We start from the raw sequence: 9,828 nt of genomic DNA on the forward strand, positions 1-9,828 counted from the left end.
GGCCATGAGCCAAAAAATTCCAGCAGCCTCTAGAAGCCAGAGAAACAAGGAAATGGAGTCTACACCCAGAGCCTCCAGAAAAAAAGATAGCCCTGCCTACACCTTGATTATAGCCTGGCGAATGCCTAGTTCAGACACTTAATCTCTGACCTTCAAAACTGTAAAATTATAAATTTGTTATTTTAAACCACTAAGATTTTGGAAATTTGTTACAGCACCCATAGTAGAAAACTGATAAAGCTACGAAATAGGGGTTAAAAACCAACCCACTCAAGGATGGACAGCTGGGTTTTTGCAGAGTACATTCAATTCATTAGTCAGAATCAATAATTCCATACTATAGTTTTAAGGCAATAGTCAATACATCATGGCTAATGATATTTGCAACTCCACTTCACCAATGATAGCAGTGATAGAAATGTTGCCTCAGAATCACAGGGAAACAATCACATTATTCCCTATTAAATGGGGCCTACTACACTAATTCAGGAATAAGAACAGAAGCATTTCACCATAGGGGCTGGAAATCTTGTCTTAACCCAGCTAGAGGTATCTATTTGCCAAAGAAACCCCGTGTCAGAAAAACAGGACATCTATACGTATTTTTTGCTATGGTTTGAATATTTGTCTCCTCCAAAACTCATTTTGAAATTTAATCTCTGATGTGGTAGTATTGAGAGGCGAATGGATTAATAGGTTAATGGATAAATGGGTTATCATGGTAGTGGGACTGGTGGCTTTATAAGAAGAGGAAGAGAGACCTGAGGTAGCATATTCAGCCCCCTTGCCATATGATGTCCTGGTGCTGCTTCAGGACCCTACAGATAATTCACCAGCAAGAAGGCCCTCACCAGATGCATCCCCTCTACCTTGGACTTTTCAGCCTCCACAAGAAATAAATTTCTTTTCTTTATAAATTACTCAGTTTCAGGCATTCCATTATAAGCAACAGGAAACAGACTACCAAGGGGTAGAACATAGAAATGATAGAAGAATACATTGAATTAGAAAAACGGTAGGGTAAATTCATGCAGATGGTAAAAAGACCCAGCCAGGAGCAAAGCTAATTCCCTATAAGACAGAAAAACTCATTTTGTTCTTTTCTCTGTCCCCAGTATCCCAGGGCTTAGCACATAGTAGATGTTCAATAATTGTTTGCTGAATTTAATTATCAATTATCATTAATGAACCCCTCCAGTCTTAGGGTTAGATTAACCCACATGCTCTGCAATAGTCTAAACTACCAAGACAGGAAAAAATAAACATTTATTCATGAATCTGAATACCACTTGATATGGTTTGGATTTGTGTCCCTGCCCATATCCCATGTCGAACTGTAGTCCCCAATGTTGTAGGACAGGCCTGGTGGGAGGTAACTGGATCATGGGGGCAGATTTCCTCCTTGCTGTTCTCATAGTAGTGAGTGAGCTCTCATGAGCTTTGGTTATTTAAAAGTGTGTAGTACCTCCTCCTGTGCTCTCTTCCTCCTGCTCTGGCCATGTAAGACATGCTTGCTTCCACTTCTGTCATAATTGAAATTTTCCTGAAGCCTCCCCAGCCATGCTTCCTGTACAGCCTGTGGGACCATGAGCCAATTAAACCTCTTTTCTTTGTAAATTACGCAGTTTCAGGAATTTATTTATAGCAGCACGAGAACAGACTAATACACCACCTATTACTACCCTCCAAACTGCAAGGTACAGATGTGGTATATATTCGTGTTTGCAGATCTTAAGGAGCTTTGCCATTAATATATAATGTTAGATATCCAGGATGAAATACATTAACTCTCTCCAAGATGGTTAATACTCCAAAAGGCTCATGTGTCTTAAGGGTCCCCATCTCCCTCTCCGACTCCATCACTATACCTAATGATTGGTGCTAGAAAGAGTTCCCCATATTTGCCAGACCCTTGGCTAAGAGAAATAGAGAGACAGAAGAAAGAGAGAGAGGTAGGGGCAGATGAAATGTGAGTGAGCGTTTATGGAATATATTTTGTATATTTGTGATGAACTTGCGTGGGGGGGTGTGGAAGCTGAACAGGCATTTTGAAGAATTAGAGAGTTGACAAGTCAATAATTTGGGAAACTAGTCTTGACTTGTTTCCGGTGAGAATGGTAATGTAAAAGTGAATGCTAAGTGGCTCTTTTTCATAATAAAAAAATGCCTGCGAAGACTAATCAGAAAAATGCTTGTAACAGTAGCTGAGGGCTGTGGACCATAAATATGCCAATAACATACTTTTTTGAGAGAGTCATTTCATGGCTTCCATTTCAAGCTACCACGACCATGACAGCCATACAACGAAAATTCTGTAACAACTAGAGAAAGGTTAGTACTGAGGCTTTAAACTCACAATGCATGGTTGGGCTTCCTGAAAATGTATATGTAAATATGCACTTTTCTGAAAACAGCATCCTTGGCATTCATTGAATTTTCACAGGGATTCGTGCCAAGATTAGGGACCATTGGCTAGATGGTGATGGCCCACTTTTTCTACTCCCCTACTTAGTAAAACAGCACATCTTCAGAATGTGTTCCAGTTATTTAGTAACTAAAGACAAAGCAGATTCCTATTCAAGTAATCACAGGCATGCATGGAATAACACGGTAAATATTGGGGAGGAAGGCATAAAGCATTTAGTGGCACAACAAAATTTGGATTACTCACCAAGGCAGGAAAGAAAAAATAGCTATTGACATTTTGACTCAAACAAAAATTCATTTGTGGATTTCACTTTTCGGGTCACCCTCTACCACTCTGCCAGGCTCTGGACAATCTCCAAACCCTTGATATGAGCTGAAATATAATCACAAAATGTGGACTCATTCTAACATTGAACTAAGTAAAGCTCAATTAAGAAGAGGAAGCTTAAAAATGTTTGCAGAAGCAACTCTAAATGGTTCCATGTTTTCTTCTTGTCTGCATTCTTTTTCTATAGCAGGCCAGATTTGGTCTGTGGGCGAAAGTTTCTTTTAACTGCTGCCCTGGATCGATGAAAGCCAATCATGGATACTGGGAGGACTGGGAGGCAGTTGAAAAGATCATCATGTTTATTATGGAAAAGGCAAATTGAAAAACTATATACACAAGAATCAAGACCACATGCAAACTATCTGAAACAGAAAGTTGCCTGTGCACTTCTCAAACCTATTCTGAAAAGAACGAACACTTCTCTTGGTGCTATGCCCTTGTATCTTACAAATACCATGGTCAGGATGTTATTTCTAAACTTAACTTTCTCCTGATAAACTTCAAACTTATTAACTCTTAACAGTCTTTCATGAAAGTTAGAGCAGCCATTTTCCAACATGCAGATACTACTTCTTTATGTGCATGTGTATGTGCAAATACACACAGGCATTTTGGAGGGATGCCTTTGTAGTCAATAATCCAATTATGTTGGGCCCAAAGCCTGAATCATTTCAGGGGGTCTTCTCCAGAAAGATCTTTTAGCTAGGAAAAAGATAGGCTGAGCTGGGTTAGGGGATTATAACATCTCCAAAGTTCATTAACCACTCAAGTTTTGCAAATATAATCACCTCCCCAAATTGAGAAGCATGGTTTCTTTAGAAGGTGGCTTATAGTAAGGTGATACAAAATTCTTTTCCAAACTGGGACATTTTCAAGGGTAAAATAAGTATGCTGGGACAACAGGCATAAACCACAACATATGGCCACTCTACTTATAGTCCTCCATAGAGGAAATGTTTTAACTTCCCCCAAATAAAATGAATCTCTACACCTGTTCTTGATGGAGGATGACTTGGCACTACTTTAGTAGTCAGGCCCAAGGTATAATTAATCTTGGCCTCAAACCTCTAAATCCCTATAGAGTAAACATCAGGAGGAGCGTCTTGTTTAGGCTAATGGTATAACACTTAAAATGGGCTACTGAGGATGAGAAGCTGAAAAAATTTTTAATGGGACTTGGGGGTGCTAGAGAAAACAGTAGATAATTGTTTATATCAAAATTATCACACTGGGGATAAATAAGGTTACATATAGAAGTGCTCTTTGGAAAAGTAATAATTGTGTGCATAGTATTCATAGTTGGTCATGCAGACTTCAGCTTTTCCACCAGAGAAGATGATAGGGAAAGAAATCAGATCACAGCACTTACCTACAGATAAAGACCAAAATGAGCACATTCCCTAGCAGAGGCCTGTGAATCACTGTAGGCAATGAGGGACTGAAGGGAACAGAGACAAAGAAGGTCCTCATGCCTACCTGTAGCTCTCCCATAAAAGGCCCTGTCATCACTCAAAGGCAGCTTCTCCGAACCTTCCACTTTCCCAGTTGACCACACCCCACACCAGATTTCCCAAGGTTGTGATGTACTTACAAACAGAGTCACTGTCATTTGAGAAGAGAGAAATGTTCATCTTTGCTTAAAAAGAAATTTTCTGGGCAAGAGAAATGGTGTGAACTTAAAGGCAGCTCCAAGTAATCAATCTCGTTTGGTGCTCTTTGTTTTTATTTTTGTGCGTACGTAGTAGGTGTTTTTATTGTTTTCAACAAGCCTTGGAGAAGTGGCATAAAGAACCTAAATTATTTTTCTTTTCTTTTACATCCTCTGAAGTAAAAGAAAACCTAAAATCTCTTCAAGATGGGAAAAGGAAGCCAAATGACCTACTCTTTAGTGAACCATTCCCCTTCCCTTTCACCCACTTTGGCCCTTTTCTCCTTTTGCTTACTCCTACCAGGAACACTTAATATATGCGCCATCAGATAAAAGCTTAAAGGTAATGTAACAGTCAAATGCCAAATAGAATTTCTTTGTCTCCCCTTACTAATGGACTTACAGAAGAAAAAAATTATTTACTAGAACTGGATTTAGGAAAAGAGAAACAGCAAACAATGCTTCTTTGGATAGGCCAGTCCTCCTATGCAAATACACCATGGTGGTCCGTGAGACCTGGACCTCCATAGTGACCATGTCAGGGATCCATGAGCAGATCTTTGAGTGCTCCAGCACTTAGCACTTTTCTTATCTTTCTCCCACCTCCTAAACACAGGCAACACCACCACACCTTTAGTTCTCTCTGCTCACTGGGTAGCTTACAGGTAATCAGAAGATTGCAGAAAAAAGAAAAAGAGGGAAAAGAGACAGGTTGAAGTAAAACAGAAAGTGGCAGTGTTGCCGTTTTTTGACTTTGGCAACAGGGTGTTATAAGTTTGTGTGTGCGCGTGTGCATGTGCATGTGTGTGTGTGAAAAAGCACTGATGCATCAAAGATTTATTCACTTTATTCACTGAACAGGTTGATTTATTTAACAGACTTGACATATGTCAAATTCTGCCATGTACTTACATAATTGTTACCAATTTATCAGAGCTCTTATTTAGGCAAATATTTGCTTTAAAAGTATTTTCCTTTAAATGACTTTCTCTAGCTTATTGCACAATAAATCTATGGTTCATTTAAATTATGTTATGTTAACAATAGTTACTTGGTGGAGGTCGCTCAAATCTAATCTTTCCAGAGCCATTTCATCTCTATTCAAACTCTATTCCTCTTTTTTCCTAGTAATAAATTTCTTGCTAAAATCACACCATAGGGGAAACTTTATATATATGTACAATGTCTTTTTATGTCATAGTATTTTACACTTATGATTTACAAAAAAAGGCAGTTTATCAGTATATTGTTAAAATCACAGATCTGAACACTGTTAACCTTACAAACTGGCTAAGAGGACAAAAGGATGTGTTTTTGTATGAGTTTATGCTTGGGGGGGGTGCCAGTTGGGAGAGCCAGGTAGAGAACTCATCAGAATAAGAGAAAGTAAATAGAGAAATTTCAAGTCTTAAAAATTTTGTTCAATTACCCTACCTCATTTGAACACATGTGCACCAAAAATTATATTTTTAAATTCGCATGCATGCAATCTATTTAGATTTGTGGGGAGCTAAAATATTGGAAAGTATTTCTAAAAAACAAAAATTTCTAATCAGTAGCCACCAGGGCTGGTTTCAGTTCCTCTATTGTAAAAACGCTATTTGCAAAAACAAGAGGCTCATTTTGACCTCCTAGGTTAAGCAGTGTGGGGACTATGAAACACACGAGGAAGAGAGGGAAATACCATCACCACACCAAGTAAATTTTTGACCTAGTAAGCAAATACGTTTTTGTTGTTACTGCTGGGTAAAATGTACGTCTTCCAGAAATTAGACACTGTAATAAAAATGTACCAGCCCAAATTTAAATTGCTCACTAGACAGATGGTTAATTATATTCACAGCCACATATTTCACTGAGATAGAGTTTCAGACACTCAGCCAGTTTTATTTGATTAGCCGGTTTCCCAGTTAATATGTAAAATGATAGTTACTTAGGACTTTTTTGTTCCCTTCTAAAAATATTTTTTCAATAAGTGTACATTCTCCTCAGCCATAAGAACGTCACTGCTGTAAATAAAACATTTGCTCATATGTTACCTCAAGCGTAAAAGATGTAAGGGAGATTCACCACCCCCCAAAACACAAATGGTCGTAAGGAGTTCAGAGAACATTATAGCACCTTTTCTCGCCAAGCAAAATATTCCAGGAACTCCTCCACCAAAAACAACCAAGGATATATTCAAATCCCGGGATTAGAGTGCTTTAGACATTTTATAAAAACAGCCCTGCCAGCCCTACAACACAAATCATGTCTTTTCAGATAACAGTCTAGAAAATGCAACATTAGAAAAAGGCCACATAGCTAAGTGTAGTGCTGTGCACAGAATTCAACAATATGCTGGGAGCCAAAACCCAGAAGCAAAATATGAGACCGCTTATTCCAAAATGCAATCAGAAGCTTAACAAAAAATCAAGAGTGCTGTTGTCGAAATGGGGATGCCAATTTTTTTTTTTTTTAACTTCGAAAAAGAAAACCTTGCGCGGGTGATTCGGTCCCTCACGAATCAGACAGACAGAAGCAGTCATGCTGAAATCACTGAATTCCTCAGCGGAACGGCGCCAACTCAGCCGCGCGCGGTTTCCACACTTTCCCAGAGCGGGTCTCCGCTCCCGGTGCCGGCTCACTACCTTCCCGCCCTGCAGGGTGTACGACACGCGAGCCGACGTGTGCTGCGGGGAGCGGCAGAGAGAAGCGCCAGAAGCCACACATGAAAGCGTCAATTCGACCGCCACCGAGAGCGGGAAGGGGCCACCAGCCAGTTTCCGCAAAGGTGACGAGTTGGGCGAGGCTCGGTCTGGCCCGCAACTTAAACCTGTCCGCAGCCTCGGCAGAGTGGCCCGTGTCCTGGGGGCGCTCTGTGGTCACCACTGCCTCCCGGCTTCGCACCTTTGCGGCTTTGGTCTGAGCACCCGGCCTCGGCCGCCGCATGGGTTTTCCCGCTCTCGACAAAGCGTGCCATGCCCATGCCCTGTTCCCTGGCCAGGCTCTACCCTGCACCAATCCGAAAGGAAGCGGCACTTTGCCGGGTTATGTGCGTATAAGCGCAGCGGCTCGGGTCCGCTCGCTTCCCCTCCCCCCGCAGTCCCCTTCCTACGGCGCAAGCACAGAGGCCTTTCCTAGATTGCAGTGCCTGTCACCGCGAGCCGGGATCTCTCGCCCTGGCGGCCTCGCTACCTCATACATAGACGCACACATTCGCACACAGTCGTCCTCTCTTCCGTTTTCCCTTCCTTCTCTTCTTGTTCGACTTCCCCCAATTCGCTCCATCCCCTGCCGCCGCCACCCCTAGCCAGCCTGGGAGCCTGCGAGAAGGCCAGGGGGCTTTATGGCAGCGCTCATACTCACCTCACAGGCCGATTCCTGAGGCGCACGTCGCTGGCGGGCTCAGGCAGCAGGCGCTGTAGCTAGCGCGGTCGCAGTCAAGGCTGGGCTGCCGCCGTCGCCTCAGCTGTTCGAGCTGTCTTCGCCGCCACCGCCGCTGCTACTGCTACTGCTGCCGCCGCCGCCGCCGCCTTTGCCTCAGCTCCATGCGCAGGGCCCGCCAGGTGGACGCGCCTCTCTCGTCGCTCGCTCCCTCAGGCTCCGCCGCCGCCACGCTAGATGGAGTCAGAGCTGTCAGGCTCTGGCCCTAAAACTCAGAGCTTCTGCGGCTGCCTGGCTGCTCTAAGGGTCCTTGCTTCGCCTGCACTACCTCTCGCCCCGGCTGGAGCTACCTAGTTAGCGGACTGCACGCTCGGCGCCTGGAGCCCGCTCTGTGCGGTGGCTGCAGCCGTCCGCGAGAGGGAAAGAGGAGGGCGGCTGCTACTGTCGCTATAGCTGTTAAAGCTATTGCTATATGCTGCTACTGCCGCTAATGCTACTGCTGTGGCGGCGGTGGCGGCTGCTGCTGCTGATGCTACTGGTTTTCCTTCCCAGGTTCTTCCCCTGCTTCATCCCCCCTCCTCCCCTTACCTCCTCCTCCTCCTACTCCTCCTCCTTTCTCCTCCTCCTCCCTCTTCTCCTCCCTCTGCCGCTTTTCTCAGAGCCTCTGCAGGCACTGCCTGGTCCCCTCTTCTCTCAGAGCTGTCTCTGCCCATTCAGAAAGGTGCCCAGAGTGGGGCTGCCTCTGCTGCCACCATCGCTATTGCCCTGCCATTGTTTCCTCCAACACGGCTGTTCTTGCTGGACGCCTTCCCCCCTCTACCCTCCTTCCCCACCACAGCCCTCCCTTCCCCTCTCGCTCTCCTTGCCCTCTCTAAGGTCCCTTCCTTATGAGCTCCCCCCCAACTCTGTCCGTCTGTCCCTTCCTCCCCTTAAGCGTCCGGGAGCGCGCACTGCGCGGCCACCTGTCATAAAGGGCGCGCACTCCCCTTCCCCACTTCCACCCCGCCCCCCACTCGCGTTCCTGCTGCCCTTCCAATCCACCACGCCACTGGTGCGTTCTTCCCCTGGCAGACACACAACCGGACACCACTCTCCCACGCCTTTTGAGGCAGTTGTGTGTGCGGAGAGGGGTACTCTGAAGTTTAGGGAAGAATATGTGAATGGCTTCATCCACCAAGCCACTAACCATTCAACCTCTACCTACTCTTAACTTCAGGGCCTGGGCCCCCAGGAATGTGGGTCCTGTTTGAAGCGTTGGATGAAGGCACACAATTGGGGAGGGATGTTTGGGAAATAAAGGAAAGAAGAAAAATTGAATATGGCTAGGAAGGAAAACAGATCTGCCTGACGACTGTTATTGAAAAATCTCTCAGGTGGTCATTTTCCTTCAGACGTCCTGGGAACTCAACAGTAAACAGCAAAACGATTGGAGAGCCACTCAGGAGGAACCATATAGTACTTTTGGAGCCCTGGGTGCAAGGTTGGGCCTGAGCCTTGGACGTTGTCACCACTAGGAGCCAAGGCAAGAGATGAAAATGTTGATACTAGAACAGAAGGGGTAAAATTAGCTACTGTGTGTGCCCTTGCTCCAATATCATTGTCAAAGCACAGCTTCTCGAGTCAGGCAGGGCCCAATTTCAGATTTCTCTGCTGCCACAGCTATGGTCTCATATGGCTACCAGGGCTTAGGCTTTGAGATCTGATATGTGCAACTTCTCACCATCATTTGTCATACAACGCCTCCCCAGAAACAGCACAGAGGTGGGGGGGTATATTTTCTTTTCCCTGGAAAAGTACAGGAGACAAATGTTCCAGGTATCCCATTGACAATAAGGTCTGGGTCACTTTACCAATTTTGAGGCTATCTACTATGGGTCTTTCATTCCTGGACCATAAAGTGTCTGTATGGCTTTTACAGCTCCTCATCTCTGTGCCTTTGTTTCTGTCATTCCACTTGCTTAAAACACTTTTGTTATTTCTCCCCTTCATTTTATATCTATGAAACTCATCCACAAATGGTATCTCAGCCTAAAATAATCACACTTATTGAGTCCTTACT

At 44.2% G+C, this 9,828-nt stretch overlaps 1 protein-coding gene across 1 annotated transcript in view; it reads right to left on the minus strand.

The window, feature by feature from the left end:
* NEXMIF (neurite extension and migration factor) overlaps positions 1-8,337 on the minus strand; it is a 260,325-nt gene extending 251,988 nt beyond the window's left edge. Inside the window, exon 1 of the mRNA XM_002763016.6 lies at positions 7,752-8,337. The gene's annotated coding sequence lies outside the window, so the exon portion shown is untranslated. The remainder of the gene's footprint in view (positions 1-7,751) is intronic.
* Positions 8,338-9,828: the final 1,491 nt, after the last annotated feature.

The sequence above is a fragment of the Callithrix jacchus genome, chromosome X, assembly GCF_049354715.1.
Source record: "Callithrix jacchus isolate 240 chromosome X, calJac240_pri, whole genome shotgun sequence".
Taxonomy (NCBI): Eukaryota; Metazoa; Chordata; class Mammalia; order Primates; family Cebidae; genus Callithrix; species Callithrix jacchus.